Here is a 17352-nt window from a genome sequence, read left to right as displayed (position 1 = left end):
ATTTTGACTTTTTTAATTTATTTTAATAAAAGGCTACAACATAACTAAATGTCAAAAAAATTAAAGGGTCTGAAGACTTTTCTAATGCACTGTATGTTAGGTCAGTTACACAAAGATAATTTTCATTCATTTTTTAGAAAAATATTTGTCCTTGAACAAAATCCAATGCAATGACGGCCAGCACTCGAAGACAAATGCCTCATAGACCAACCACTGTCCTCTCGCCTGATTTGTTGTCAGGCTGACTGAAAAGCATTGTAGGAAAACACGTGGGCCTGGCTGCACCCAGGAACATGTGATCCTCTGTCTTCCCTCTGTTTTTGTCAGGATATGATGTCAATGTAAAACTCCCCAGACCCATTATTCCTGCCTACTTGCTCAATCACCCTACGCGGTGACCCACAACCGGTCGATGATCCCTATACTACGTATGTGAGGGAGCGACACACAAACAGGGAATAAACAAACAGACACAATAAGAGTAGTCGTAAGTAACCAGGGTCAAAAGCCAGTCGGTCAACAAAGTGCCAAGAACTCTCCAGAAGCAAATGAGAGAACCAGACATGCCAAAAGTCAAAAACCAAGAGAGCAATACAAGACAAAATTGCCAGAAGCCTGAAAACATAGTCACAATACCAGATCCAGAAGTCATAGCCAAAGTAAACGCAATACCGCCAAGGAACAGCACTGGGAGCCAGAGGAATAGAAATTCACCACCACCTGCACATGCCCACAGGAGCCAGACTTCTAGGGCTAGGAATAAACTTCATCTGGCTTCACTACACGTCAAGCGTGAGCCGAATGAGCTGACGCCTTAATGCTCTGACATGCTCTTTCATTGTCCCCAGGCTAAGAGGGCTGCATCACAATGTTGTTTTCCCGAGGCAGTGTCGGCCAGGGGAACCTTGACAGTTTTCATTATTAGTATACTGAATTTAAAATATTTAAATCTGATTGATTTAGAATTGATTTGCTGTAATACAGATGAGTCTCTATAGGGTTTATTTAAACCTCTCGGTCGGGGGTAGTGTAGACCACTCCATCCTGTCTCTGGATGCCGCAAAGGCGTTTGACAGGATGGAGTGGCATTTTCTGTGGGCCACTATGTCCCATTTTGGGCTGGGGACCGCATTTATAGAAATGACTCAAATGTTATATGAACATCCGTTCGCCCGGCTAAATATTAACGGTAGTTATACCTCCCCCATTATGATGTGGCGTGGGATGAGACAGGGGTGCCCTCTCTCCCCCCTTCTTTTTGCCTTATTTATCGAACCATTAGCCTGTAAGATCCGTTTAGATAACAACATAGACGGCTTTGGGGTGGCGGGAGAGAGCGATAAAATTAGCCTTTATGCCGATTACGTTATTTTGTTTTTGGATCGGGGATGGAAAATCTTCCCTTATGTGATATCAGTGACTATTTGATTAACTGGTCCAAGTCATCGCTCCTCCCGCTAAACCGTAAAGCTGTAGATAAGGGGAGTGGAGTAAGGGTTCTTGCCCCAAATGATACCCTGGATTATCTAGGGATTAAGATTGGTCTTCCTATTAAGAGATACTATGAGCTTAATTTAGCGCCGATCCTGAACAAAGTAAAGTCTAAAATATATGCTTGGCAAAAATTGATTTTAGCTCAGACGGATTGAATAGGTCTGATTAAGATGATTATCCTCCCTATTGTGATGTACCCGATGTGTGCTGCCCCAGTATGGATTGATGATATTTTCTTTTATAGATTGAAGACTCTTATTAATGATCTAATATAGGGAAGAAAGAGGGTGAGAATAAAACAAAAATATCTATGGTTGTCGGAATTAGACAGTGGGCTATCACTTCCTTTCTTTCAGGGATATTATTTATGTGCACAGGTTCAGCGATGTTGTATATTCACTGATAGTTTATTAGCACAGTATTTGCAGCAGGTTTTGGGAAAACCAATAGAGAATATTTTTACATGTTTGGAGTCTGGTTATTTGGGGGTGAGGAAGTCCCTATTGATTCCTTGGTCCCTACAAAGGGTCTGGAATAAGCTTAAGAGGATTTTGAAAGTCTCTCATTCTTTTGCTTTTACCCCCTTGTGGGAAAATAGGAATCTGATGGAATTCTTTAAAATCACTGATTATGTTTACTGGTCACGTAGGGGGGTGGTCAATATGTTTCATATTTTTGTATGTGGACATTTTAAATCCCTCTCTGATTATAATTTTACGAGCAATACACTATTAGATGTGTTTATGTGTACACGTTTAAAACACGCCTATGAGGCCTCTAGGAATAAAGGTTACATGTGTCCACGGGAGAATGTATTTTTTGATAAACATTTCGAACAGCATTAGCAATGGTGACTCTATATAAAAGCTCCAGTAAGTGGGAGCAAGAGTTGCATTGCTCTCCACTACAATGGCCTAGTATCTACAGGAATGTAAGGAAGGCAACATCTTCAAATGCCCATAGATTAATCCAATTTAAGATTCTCCACCGGTTGTATTATATGCCAAGAACCCAAGCGAAATTTTCCCGGAATAAAGGTCGAGACTGCTGCTGTCCAAGGTGTGGGTACGTGAATGCAGATTTTGGGCACGTTCTCTGGGATTGTAGGGAAATTAAAAGGTACTGGGAACAAGTTTTCGAAGCTTTACAGAAGGAATCCTCTTCGAGATATAGTCCTGGGAAGGTGACGGTGATGCTGGGAGATTATGCCTTGGATATGGAAGTCCCGGCTCGGGTTAGACAGATCTGGATGAGGGGTTTGATGGTGGCAAAAGTTATGTTAGCCAGACATTGGGGCTCTGTGTCTCCACCCTCGATAAATGAATGGATCCGGTCTTATCAACAAATTAAAGTCTATGAGGATATGGAAAGAAAGCGGAGAGCGGCACGTAGGACTTTTTTCATTTAGTTACTGGTGAAACTGTGTTGGTTTTTACCAGAGCTGGTAGTGACGACAGCCAATAGGGAAGGGGGTGGTTATTGGTATAATATGTGTATTAAGTATGAATTTACAGCCTGATTTATAATTTTTGTAGGATTTTGCAATATGGTTATAGGATAGCTGTCTATTTTTGTATACTGGCTTGTTTTGTACTGGCTGATTTGTTTATTGTAATTTGTGTTGTTTTTCTATTTATGATGAAAATAAAAAATATTTAAATAAAAATAAATAAAATTGATTTGCTTATCTCTAGTAGGTAAAGAACAAACATTCCTATGAACATTTGTTCCCGATGACTGGCGGCTCATTAGCTGCATTTATATACATAAATGATCAGGGCTGTATGGGACTAAATGATCATAGCTGTGATTGTTCGTCCCATAGAGTATCCTTGTTTGTTGGCAGCACATTCTTGTTTACACAGGGTGATATGCTGCTGTCAAGCAAGGATTTTATGTACTTATATAAAATATACTTTTGTCAGGTCATTGGTGGCACATTTACATGGTTCAGTTATGAGAAATATGTGATAGTGTGAAAGCTCATCCACAATAATTGTGCCAATGCTCGGCCCCTGTATAAGGGCCTTAAAGTTTTCATGTTTTGGACTATGGCAGACCTCCCAGGAGGGACAGTCCCTCTTTTGGACCCAAGTCCCTCTTTGCTCCTTAACCCCCTCCCGTCCGCCCGTTGACTATAAACGTCCGGTAGGTGGATCTCTATCTCTGAATGGACGTTTCTGAACGTCCATTCAGAGATTGCAGCTGCACGCTAATGGGCTTCCTGTTCCAGCCCGGCGGTCATGTGACCGCCGGGGCCAAAAGAGTGCAGGGGCTACTATGCCAGCTCCAGTTACAGGAGAAATCAATAGTGGGAAAAAAAATGTGAAGTTAAATGTCCCCCAGAGGTCTATTATGACCTTATGGGGGACGCAAAGTGTAAAATAAAAAAGTGTTAAAATAAAAAAATAAAAAAGGTTTCACATGTAAAAAAAAAAAAATCCCCAAGAAAGGAATAAAAAAAAAAGTTACAAATAGAAAAAATAAATAAAATAGACATATTTGGTATTTCCACGTCCGTGACGGTCGGCTCTATAAATATATCTGTCACGACCATGGTCATGGTCGTGACTCTGGACCCACATGTGGTTGCCTGCGGTTTGGTAGTGGTCAACTACATGGTGAGAGTTACTTGTTTGTTGCCTCACGTGTGGTTGCCGCTGGCAACAAGATTGTGTTTGGCGGTATAGCATCCTGAGCGGTTGCTAGGCAGCTTGCTGCCAAGTGCATGCGGTAGCTCCTGGTTTGGTTTGTATGGTGTGCACTGTTACACCTTCCGTCACTTGTGGTTGCCCGTGGCAACGTGTAGTATAGTGTGCCTGTGTGGCAGTGTCTCGGCCTGCTGGCTGATTCCCAGGACATGATTGCCACGCATGCCGTTGCTGGCGGTAACTGGTGCAGTGTGATATTTATGTGGGCACTTTCCCAGTTTGTTGTGTATGAGGTTTAGTTATGTATGCACTTTCCCTTTAAGTGGTTTCACCTCCCTCCTTGGTGTTGGAAGGGTTAATTCCCTTTCCACTGTGTGTCTGTGTGGGTGTGGCCACTTTGGGCTATATAGCCTCAGTTGAGACCTGATGTCTGAGGGGTACTCCAGCCTTGTTTGTAAGCTGGAGGCACCCTCCTGGTCCCTTATACCATCTGCCAGTGAGGGCCACCCTTGTAGTCATAAATGTTTATAGGTGATGTTAAGTTGATGTTTTTTTCCTTTCACGTTTAATGCAGCTATGGATCTGGGTTCCTGTGTGTGTATGTGTGTTTGCTGTGTCCATTTATGTATAGTGTGGACATCAGCTGTGAGCACGGGATCCAGTCAGCAAGGCTGTGGCAGGTAGGGGTGAACTAGTGTAGTTCTCCTGCCATATCCATAGGCTGTTCTTGTTCCTATCCCCTTGCAGCTTGGCCACTTTAGACTCCTGTTTCTCCGCGTCCAGGAGGAACGGGCTGTCTACCCAGCTCCTAGCTCAGGGATCTGCGGAGGGTTAGTAGGGATCCGAGGTTCCGGAGCATGAGCCCTCCTACCATCAAGGTCTGCTCATGCAGCTAGGAGTCAGGGTCAGATTAGGGATGCGATAGGAGGTGACCTGCTCCCTAATTCTGTGCTCCTGGCCAAGTAGCGACCTACCATCTTCGTCATCGCACGGCTGAGGGTTTTCCCCATCCTCAGCCGTGACAATATCACATGATCCACCCAGTCCGATAAACACCATAATTTTTTTTTTTTTAAACGGTGTCAAAAATGCCATTTTTGTCACCTTACATCACAAAAAGTGCAACACCAAGTGATCAAAAAGGCATATGTCCCACAAAATGGTACCAATAAAACCGTCACCTCATCCCATACAAATGAGCCCCTACATAAGAAAATCACTAAAAAAAATTAAAAAAACTATAGCTCTCAGAACATGGACACATTAAAACATAATTTATGTGTTTCAAAAATGCTATTATGTTAAAGTGAAATAAAAAAAATATATATACATATTAGGTATTGCAGCATTCGTAACAACCAGCTCTATAAAAGTATAACATGACCTAACCCCTTGGGTGAACACCGTAAAAAAAATAAAAAAAAATGTCTAAAAAGCCATTTTTGTCACCTTACATCACAAAAAGTGCAAAACCAAGTGATAAAAAATGCATATGTCTCACAAAATGGTACCAATAAAACTATCACCTCATCCCGCAAAAAATGAGCCCCTACATAAGAAAATCGCTCTCAGAACATGGACACATTAAAACATAATTTTTTTGTTTCAGTAATGCTATTATTGTGTAAAACTTAAATAAATAAGAAAAGTATACATATTAGGTATCGCCACATCCGTAACAATCTTCTCTATAAAAATTTCACATGACCTAACCCCTCAGGTGAACGCTGTAAAAATAAATAAATAGAAAATGTGTTAAAACAACCTTTTTTTTTGGTCACCTTGCCCCATAAAGTGTTATAATGAATGATCAATCATATGATCAATCATATGTACCCAAAAATAGTACCAATAAACTGGCATCTTATCCCCTAGTTTCCAAAATGGGGTAACTTTTTGGGAGTTTCTACTGTAAGGGTGCATCAGGGGGGCTAAAAATGGGACATGGCATCTAAAAACCAGTTCAGCAAAATCTGCCTTCCAAAAACCATGTGGTGCTCCTTTTCTTCTGCGCCCTGCCGTGTGCCCTTACATCAGTTTACGACCACATGTGGGGTGTTTCTGTAAACCGCAGAATCAGGGTAATAAATATTAAGTTTTGTTTGGCTGTTAACGCTCGATGTGTTAAAGAAAGAAATGGATTAAAATGGAAAATCTGCCCAAAAAAAAAAAAAAAATATATATATATATATATATATATATTTTGACTCAAATTTATAACTATCATGAAGTACAATGTGTCACGAGAAAACAATCTCTGAATGGCTTTGATAAGTAAAAACGTTCCAAAGCTATTACCACATAAAGTGAGATATGTCAGATTTGTAAAATTAGGCCTGTTCAGAAAGGGGGTAAATGGCCCGGATGTGAAGTGGTTAAATGTCCCTCTTTCTGATCTGAGGTATATATTTGCATTGCTACATTTACAATATTAACCCAGAAGGTGTTTGTCTGGTTCCCCTCTGTATATTAGACCCCATCTTGTATATTATTTCATTATTTGATGCAATTAGCATTTTCGAAATTTCTATATCCAGATAATGTTTGCGCTATTGTGCGCTAAGAAAACTGTTAAAGTGTGTAAATATACAGGAAAAATTGACTTTCACCCAATGAACCATAAGTGTCGCTTTCTGACCATCCAAAAAGTTGGGAGGTATGCTATGGCTATATAGCGTTCTTGCACACACAAACACACACACGATTATAACAGTACCTTTTGTAGTTTTTGTCCCACGCAAGTGTCCAGGGGCGGTGTTCAGGCTGCAAGTGCCCAGGCCCCTCGGTGATCTGCACACCTAATCCCTCCCCATTGTATCCTCTGGCCCGCCCTGAAATGATCTTGAGTCATTCTTTTCATTTTTCACCTTCGCACTTCACCGCTGAGCCCAGGCATGTGCAGTGCTCTTTCAACTATTTGACAGAGGTACAGACATGTGCAGTGCGCATGCGCTGGTTAATGCCACGGCTCACCAGCAGAGTACAGCGAGCAGGGACAGTAACCAGCATATGCGCACTGCACAGGTCTGTGCCTTTGCCAAATAGTTGGACGAGCACTGCACATGGCTGGGCCCGGCGGTGAAGTGTGCAGATGAGAACTGAAGACGATGATGCAAGATCATTACAGGTCGGGTCAGAGGATACAATGAAGAACAATGCAAGAACTCTATATAAGCAGTCCAAAACATGAAAACTTGGTGACAGACTCTCTTTAAGTTTGAATAAATATTACAATCCCTAAGATAACTTCTAAGCTATTTAATGTAACAGATATGCAATAATAACTGAAGACGAAGAAGACCATATCCAGGAGCTGTCTTCCCATCACTTTCACTTAGACAATAGTTTTGAAAACAAATTGGGCAGTTGTAAAAATCCTCTCTTATCAACGCGTTTCAAGGGCGAATCTTCCGCTTCATCAGGCACAATAGCATAAGCACAATAGCTTTATAATATTGTGCCTGACAAAGAGGGCAATTAACCCTTGAAACGCATTGACTGCCCAATTTGTCTTCAAGACCTGTGCCTAGAGTGGTGGGGAGACAGGGCCTGGATGTGATCTTCTTCTTTTTCAGTTATTATTGCATATCTGTCACACTGAATAGCTTAGAGTTTATCTTAAGGATTGTAATATATATTTGAACTTAAAGTGGCTCTCTTACCAGTATCAACCCTATTAAACCAGACATGCTGACTGGTAGGGATCATTATGCTGATTAAAACAATACCTTTCTTTTGTCTGTATGACAAAAGAAAGCTGCAGAGAAATCTCCATTTTTATTCATATGCAAATGCAGAGAAATCTTCAAGCACTAGGAGGCAGGGCTGAATCGCAGGGCTGAATTGAGCATTGCTTTGTACCACCTCCTGTGCTCTACATACTTTTTTTGCTTAGAAACCTGAAAACTATTACAGTTTTTTTTACAGGCACAATATATGATTATAAAGAAACCATCAATATTTATTTATTTATTTATTATTTTAAGCCTAAAAACATTATTCTCAATATGATAAGGAAGTATATAGACTTTTATTATTGGTTAAATGTGGGGGAAAAAAATAAAAAAACAGTAACATGTATATTATCTTAGCAGATCCCAGTGTGGTGAAGCTATAGTACATAGTGTAAATGATATTGTAGATGCTAGGACACAGCTCTGCCCTCGGTATGTCTAGCCCTGTCAATCGGAAGGGGGGGGGGGGGGAGTGTTATAAAGCAGTGCTGAAAGGATTCAGCCCCACCTCCTGGTGTCAAACTCTCATTTGCATATAAATAAAACACTGATTTATCTCCAGCTGTTTAGCATACAGACAAAACAAAAGAAAGGTAACGTTTTAATCAGCAGGATGAGCACTACAAGCCAGTGGGCCAGATTTATCATTACTCTGACAGCTCACTCCACTTTCACATATGGCTAAAGTCAGTTTTAGCCAAGTCAGATTTATGATTGGCCCTTTAAGACTGTAATAAATGTGGTTTGACGGTAGCAGTTTATCCGTCAGTAAGCAGCTTTACAAAAGTCGCACATCTTTACGAAAAAGTCACACGTTTTTATGAAAAAGTCGCATGTTCTATTAAAAAGTCTCATAAGATAAGCATGGTCCTCACTGGAGTGAAAATGCGACTTTTTTGCGACTTTTTAAATAGTCCCAATAGTAAATCTGTCTAGAGATTCATTTACATAAGAAAACACGCCCACTTTCAGAAAACTGGCGAGCATAGTGCAGAGCAGAAAAAAGTCGCAAATTTGTGCGCAGTTTTAGCGTTTGGGACTTTTTTTGGGACTTTTTCACTCCATTATTCTGACCTGAGCTAATGATAAATCTGGCCCAGTATGTCTGGTTTAATAGGGTTGATCCTGGTGACAGAGCCACTTTAAGGCCCTTTTATAGCGGTGGGGAGACAGTGTATGGATTCGGTCTTCTTCTTCAGTTATTCTTTTCGTGTCCCCGGCTCACTGCTATACCAGCAAAGCCAGTGGTGGACCATGGCGTCAGCTCCAAGCCCCCTCTGACAAAAAGGATCCTGTATATCATACGGACAAAGCTGCTGTGATTTTTCACAAGTCTCCAAGGAAAGCTCATTAACCCTGATCCACCAGAACTGTACCTAGGCGATATCACACAAGAGGCGCTGCTTCTGAAATTTTAGTCTCATACTGTATATGCATAGACATAGAAAACTGCAACTCATTTTTCATAGAAGTGTCACTTTTGCAACATCCAAATCCCATAATGATATTTGAAGAAATATTTTCCTTTTCCTTCTCCAATTTTTATGTAAAACATTCCAAAAATAAAAAATGCATATACAATTTGTCTAATGTGATGCACATGAAAGGGCAAACATTCTAATTTTTACCTTCACATATCAATGTGGAAAAACTCTGCTGATCACCAATAGCCGTTCAAAGTAAATTTTGATGCCAACCATAAATTGAAGGTATGTTTTTTTTCTAGTTTTTAACGACAGTTAAATACCAGATTATTTTAGCCACTATTTGTCATTATGTAGCAGCTCATCATTTGCTTCCTTATAATACACCACTGCCTCTCATGTCGCATCAGAGGCAGATGTGCTTACAAAATAGCTGTCTAAAATGGGAACTGGAGTGGGTTTTAGAGAAACGGAAAAAGTCTGACCACTGACTTCAAGAAGTTATATGACCGAGCTACTTATGCAATAGCCTGCTATTTCAGTGTAGGCTTTCAGCAGAAGCTTAACAATGTGATTAAATAATAGAAAAAGGTACAATGGGGGAGATTTATCAAACTGGTGTAAAGTAGAACTGGCTTAGTTGCCCACAGAAACTGGACAGGTTCCTCCTTTCATTTTTCACTGCTCCTTTGGAAAATGAAAGGTGGAATCTGGTTGCTATGGGCAACTAAGCCAGTTCTACTTTACACCAGTTTGATAAATCTCCCCCAGTGCCCTCACTGTACACAGTGTTCACCAGTTCTGGCAGCTGAATGATAGTAGGATGTAGGAACCATTGGTATCATGTGAACATGTTTCAAACCATCAGGACTCTGACATGCTCATCTCGTCCATACAGTAAAGAAAATTGGGTGCTTCTGCATCACTGTGGTTCAGTGGTTTGTAGTCAAGCTTAAATTCAGAGTAAGGGCTCGTTCACACGACCGTATGCATTTTGCGGTCCGCAAAAAACGGATCCGCAAAAAAAACTGATGACATCCGTGTGCATTCCGCTGTTTGTGGAACGGAACAGCTGGCCCTTCATAGAACAGTACTATCCTTGTCTGTACTGTGGACAATAATAGAACAAGTTCTATCTTTTAGCGGAACGGAAATACGGAAACGGAATGCACACGGTGTACCTTCTGTTCTATTTGTGAACCCATTGAAATGTTTCTTGACAGATTTCCTCAACAGAACTCATATGGTTCAAAACCTTAACCTGTCTTAACCTGTTCTATGATTGCATACAGCAAAACTTAGAGGAAGGAATTTCGTGTCAGTTATTACATACAAAGTTGCAACTCAACTGTGTATTCAGTGCTGTGAAATGTGCCGTTCTGGTTTCTGCTATACTACTAAACGTCTGAATGGTGCTGCTTCTATAGCTACTAATCTAGGAATTTGTACTTTATCTGCGTAATTATGATTATGTATGAAGAGCAAAGGCATAACATGTCATAAAGATAGCATGTAGCGTGTAACAACAATAGAATGTTTTGATTTTTTAATCCTGAAGTAGAAGGTACCACTCTTTCACCTTATCAGACATATCTGACATTTACAGTATCTAACAAATATATGACTGTTTGTCTGTGTGCAGGTTAACTATTAGGCTGGTTTCACACGGGCGTTGTGGGAAAAGATGCTGGTGCGTTGCGGGACTATGCGCGATTTTTCAGCGCGAGTGCAAAACATTATAATGCGTTTTGAACGCGCGTAAGAAAAATCAGCATGTTTGGTTAGTTGTTATGTAGATTGTATTATTTTCCATTATAACATGGTTATAAGGGAAAATAATAGCATTCTTAATACAGAATGCTTAGAAAAATAGGGCTGGAGGGGTTAAAAAAAATAAAAAAAATTTAACTCACCTTAATCCACTTGTTCGTGCAGCCCTGCTTCTCTTCTTTCTTCTTTCTTCAGGACCTGGGTAAAGGACCTTTGATGACATCACTGCGCTCATCACATGGCCCATCACATGATCCATCACCATGTGACATCATCACAGGTCCTTTTCCTACTGCACAGCAAAGATGAAGACAGAAGAGAAGCCGGGTTGCATGAAAAACACACAAAATAGAGCATGCTGCGATTTTCACGCAACGCACAAGTGATGACCATTTTCGCAGCTATACATTTACATTGAAAGTTGCTTCAAAGGCGCTCCGTGAATACACTATGTAGTGGCAGCGGTATCGCAGCAAAACCGCAAAGTCTACCGCATAAAGGGAGGTACTGAAATAAATATTGTGATACTGCGCTCTGGGACTGTGGACGTGTTTAAATTAGTACAAGAGTATCGTATGTTAGTTTTATCCAGCACATGAGTATACACCAATACACAAGTATCTATCTGGCTTCACCAGTGTACCTGAAGTATAGACTCCTGTTTGTGCGCTGCTACTCCTGCTTGTGCTCCGATATTTGGTGCGGTGGTTCGCCTTCCTGAAATCAGGGATTGTTGATTAGATGAATGTTGTTCGCCGAATCATCGATGCTGGAGTCCAGGGAACAAGTCAGTCCAGGTATCGTGTAGTTTGGAACACAGCGTCTGTTCAAAACGCGTTGGAGAAGAGATACCTGGCACCTGAGGTCATTGACGACCGCGGTAGTGACGTCACTCGTTGCTCCTAGTGAGCGCTAAATTTTTGTCTAACTTCCACCTGCTTCAGCATCTTGCCACCGGCAGGGGCGTGAAGCAGCACGCCAAACTACGCGATACCTGGACTGACTTATTCCCTGGACTCCAGCATCGATGATTCGGCGAACAACATTCATCTAATCAACAATCCCTGATTTCAGGAAGGCGAACCACCGCACCAAATATCGGAGCACAAGCAGGAGTAGCAGCGCACAAACAGGAGTCTATTCTTCAGATACACTGGTGAAGCCAGATAGATACTTGTGTATTGGTGTATACTCATGTGCTGGATAAAACTAACATACGATACTCTTGTACTAATTTAAACACGTCCACAGTCCCAGAGCGCAGTATCACAATATTTATTTCAATACATTTACATTATTGTCGGCAACATATCCCCTGCCATATATATCTATGCCCAAAAAATATCAGTTTGTTCTTTTGTTGAATGATCTATGACCATGCAAAACTGCTGACAGCACAAGTTAGGGGCTGGGAAAGCAGTACAAACATAGTGTGAATATGAATTTATAGTCTGCTGGGTGTTACCACTCCCTTTGTCATAGGGGTGTGTCCCTACAAAGTGACATTGTCCAGTAATTCCTGACAGTATCAGACAGTGTTGGGACACATCCTCTTGATAAACAAAACATTTCAGGAGAGCTGACAAATCCTCTTTAAATCCAGTGTCTGACAAGTGACATCTTCTCTGAATCCCCATCTAGCTATGATGGCTCTGACCAGATCCGTAAATTAATTCAGACTTCAAACCATAACTAATATATATATATATATATATATATATATATATATATATATATATATATATATATACAGTACAGACCAAAAGTTTGGACACCTTCTCATTCAAAGAGTTTTCTTTATTTTCATGACTATGAAAATTGCAGATTCACACTGAATGCATCAAAACTATGAATTAACACATGTGGAATTATATACATAACAAACAAGTGTGAAACAACTGAAAATATGTCATATTCTAGGTTCTTCAAAGTAGCCACCTTTTGCTTTGATTACTGCTTTGCACACTCTTGGCATTCTCTTGATGAGCTTCAAGAGGTAGTCCCCTGAAATGGTTTTCACTTCACAGGTGTGCCCTGTCAGGTTTAATAAGTGGGATTTCTTGCCTTATAAATGGGGTTGGGACCATCAGTTGCATTGAGGAGAAGTCAGGTGGATACACAGCTTATAGTCCTACTGAATAGACTGTTAGAATTGGTATTATGGCAAAAAAAAGCAGATAAGTAAAGAAAAATGAGTGGCCATCATTACTTTAAGAAATGAAGGTCAGTCAGTCAGCCGAAAAATTGGGAAAACTTTTAAAGTAAGGGCTATTTGACCATGAAGGCGAGTGATGGGGTGCTGCGCCAGGTGACCTGGCCTCCACAGTCACCGGACCTGAACCCAATCGAGATGGTTTGGGGTGAGCTGGACCGCAGAGTGAAGGCAAAAGGGCCAACAAGTGCTAAGCATCTCTGGGAACTCCTTCAAGACTGTTGGAAGACCATTTCAGGGGACTACCTCTTGAAGCTCATCAAGAGAATGCCAAGAGTGTGCTAAGCAGTAATCAAAGCAAAAGGTGGCTACTTTGAAGAACCTAGAATATGACATATTTTCAGTTGTTTCACACTTGTTTGTTATGTATATAATTCCACATGTGTTAATTCATAGTTTTGATGCCTTCATAGTCATGAAAATAAAGAAAACTCTTTGAATGAGAAGGTGTGTCCAAACTTTTGGTCTGTACTGTGTGTGTATGTATATATATATATATATATATATATATATATATTCAGATCCCATACCAGACTCCTCAGCTAATCTAGACCTACCAACCGCCTTAATTAATGCTGACTCCAGACCAGATATATTTAGCCCCCAGACCAGACTCCCAAATGAATCCAAATCCTAGGTCAGACCCCTAAATAATTAGACATTTCAGACCCCATATCAAACAGTAAAAAATATTCAGGCACCAGACCCTCCCCCATATACTTAACCTCCAATCCCCCAGACCCCTATGCAGCTTTAGATCATGGCAGCATCAGGCCAATATGTACACCATCTAAACTACATCCTAACATTAGATAATGTTAGGACCCAGTTTGGTGGCACCTGAAGATGAAGAGAAACTGAGCAAGTAGGGTAAGTAACATTAGCAGTTATCAATTGGATACCGACACTGTTGTGGTAGGTCAACACTGCTGGGGCTACACAATGATCTTAGGTGAAACTAAGGATCGGAGTGTTGCAGTCCATCCACAGAAACGAATGGGGTTGCAGCACAACTCACAAGTTCCTGTGGCCGAGATCCCAGAATTGCAAAATCTTCTGGCGTTGAGGTTGTGGCAACTTGCAAGTAACGCTGTGACCCCATTCATTTCTATAGCTGCACTGCTATACTGCGATTGTTAGTCTTGTTTCACGCTCAAGATCACAGTGTAACCTCAGTCTTATGTGTCAAGATTTGCGCTTTTCGCAGCCACTGAGGCTTCTTGGCAGCCAAAGGTCCTGGATGGCCATCCAAACTTGCCATATTATAAACCTCCAGTGTTTGTGTGCCATAATAAGGTGTCTTTCTGATTGCCTCAGTTATATGACATGCAATGCTGGCTGCTCCATATTTTAAATTTTTGAGGGAAGATTCCACATAAGGGACTTGTGTATGCATATCAAATCAGGGTCATTCCAAAGTACTTCATGGTTCCATAGCGTCCATGAAATGTTACTACATATTTAAATTTAAAAGCATATTTTTGCACAGAACTGACTGGATTAAATAACATAGAATTGACAAATTAATGTATTATTAATTGTCCATCTCATTATCTAACGAATTAGGCTACTTTCACACTAGCGTTTGGTGCGGATCCGTCATGGAGCTGCACAGACGGATCTGTTTAGTTAATACAACTGTCTGCATCCGTTCAGAACGGATGCAGTTGTATTATCTTTAACATAGCCAAGACAGATCCATCTTGAACACCATTGAAATTCAAAGGAGAACGGAACCGTTTTCTATTGCGTCATAGAAAATGCATCCGTCCCCATTGACTTACATTGTGTGTCAGAACAGATCAGTTTGGCCCAGTTTCGTCAGACGGACACCAAAACACTGCAAGCAGTGTTTTGGTGTCCGCCTCCAAAGCGGAATGGAGATAGAACGGAGGCAAACTGGTGCATTCTGAGCGGATCCTTTTCCATTCAGAATGCATTAGTGCCAAATTGATCTGTTTTGGACCGCTTGTGAGAGCCCTGAATGGATCTCATAAACAGAGAGCCAAAATGCCAGTGTGAAAGTAGCCTTATGCTGCTGCACTTTTCAAGGGGTTCTGTCATCGGATATATTGTGTTCTGTCTTCTTACATGTTCACACAGTTGTGCAGTCTGACATTCAGCATAAACCATTCCTGTCTTCCAAATAAGAGGACTGTTCTTTGTAGTCTAACTTGTTTATTGGTCAACAGGTTGTACTCTCTGGGGTGTGCGCATGAGTGAGAGATTGTTTATGTGTGGTAAAACTACAAGAATACACATAGCATGTATAAGTATTAAGCATTAATTAAGATCGTTATTATTAAGATTGCTTGTACAGTAACATTACATTAACAGTGAAGGCACATGGTAAAATGGCTGCCTATACATAAGATAACATACCTATCTAACAGTCATAAAAACTCCCTGAGTAACAATTACAACTGACTGAACAGCTCTGCATAACATCATGTCCCTGAAACAAAGGTAGATCTCTCACCAGATATGCTTTTACAAGGATGGTGCAGTTTGAGAAGGAGACATGCATAGGACAGCTCTGATGATGTGTCCTGAAGACTTCTCTTTCCCAGGATGCCTTGCAATAACCCACAATGCAATGCACTACCCACAATGCAGTAGTGTAAAGTGTAATACAAGACTGCTAGATGGTGTTATAACCGCCCTAAACACTTCTGAATACCCTGACTGTGGCAGAACATATTGCAATAATATATATGCGTGTTTGACGGTTGAACATCGGCAGTGAAGACATACTAACGCATGGCCGTGAAGTTCTACGGGAGCTTGTTCAGTACATGTGCTGTTTAGTGTGCGCACTTAATGAGTTTCCTCAAAACTTCAGGGCCAGGCTTGAGTATGTCTTCACTCTCTGATCCTGTCAGTGGTGGAGGCATGGCATGAAGGGCAGCAAGTAGAGCCTCTGGGAGCAACCAGGTACAATGGCGCTGCCCTTGTTGCTCCTAGGAGTTAATTTGCATATTATAAAACATCATCAAGAATACAGGCACCTATGAAGATGGGACCAAGACCATGATGTTCAACTGTCATGCACACATATCTCAGGTGAGATTTTTTTTGTGACATGTGTGAGATAGTGACAGATCTCACAGAGGTGAGAGGCAAGGAAGGGGTGGATCGTGTAGTCTACACCCCTATTCCACCACAGATGAGACCAGCTGGAGGTGCTCAGGCTGGCATAAAGCACCTCCCAGGGTGTCAGTCTAGGGGAAGGAGATTCTTTGTGCAACAGAGTCCTGATGGAGGATCTGGAGGAATGGTCTCAGCTGGGCTGGCTGAGGGGCCACGCGGCTAGGTGCTAGCCAGAACGTTTGGGGATGCTGTGATGCCTGGGTGCAAAATTCACAAGGCCGGAGTTGGGAGGCCTACTAGGCCACACTCCCCCATAAAGGTACTAGACTTGAGACCGTGTGGGAACGGTGCTCTGTACAGTCAGGAGGCTGATGGACATTGGGCTGGGAAAGCTGTTTGTTATGACCGTGTGTGAACGGTGCTTTAGGTGAGTCAGGGTATGTCATGTTTAGTTAGAGCCCAGCCGAGCAGGTGTTTATTTTGTATGATTTATCTTTGTTTTTCTGAGGTGCCAAATAAAGCGATGTTTGGACCTTAAACTTCGTGTCTGGTGAAGATACTTGTGTGAATGACCCCCGGAAAAGAGCTAACACCCCCCCCCCCCCCCCCCCCCCACAATTGGTGTCGGATGCGGGCAGGAGTCCCGGCTGAAAAGAGGCAAAGTGGTTGCACACAGGAGCCTGCTGGTGATAATTTGGACTCTTTTTTTTTTTTTTTTTTTTTTCCTGTCGTGCAAACGGTGCAGGATTTAAAGAGCCAGTAGCCGAGTAAAAGAGACTGACCTGTGGAATTTTTCTTGGTCAAAATGGCGACCGGGGTGAAAGGTGGCCCGGTTTGGCGGACAACCAAGGCCACAAAGGAAGTAATCGCGCAGCTGGTGCGGGAAACAAATTCCTTGTTGAGGAAGCCGAGAGCAGTTCTTGGGAAGGCTGCTCTGAACTGGGCTGAGAGTGGAGCACTGGACGAAAAGTGGATAT

The sequence above is a fragment of the Bufo bufo genome, chromosome 2, assembly GCF_905171765.1.
Source record: "Bufo bufo chromosome 2, aBufBuf1.1, whole genome shotgun sequence".
NCBI lineage: Eukaryota > Metazoa > Chordata > Amphibia > Anura > Bufonidae > Bufo > Bufo bufo.
This window is presented reverse-complemented; position numbering follows the sequence as displayed.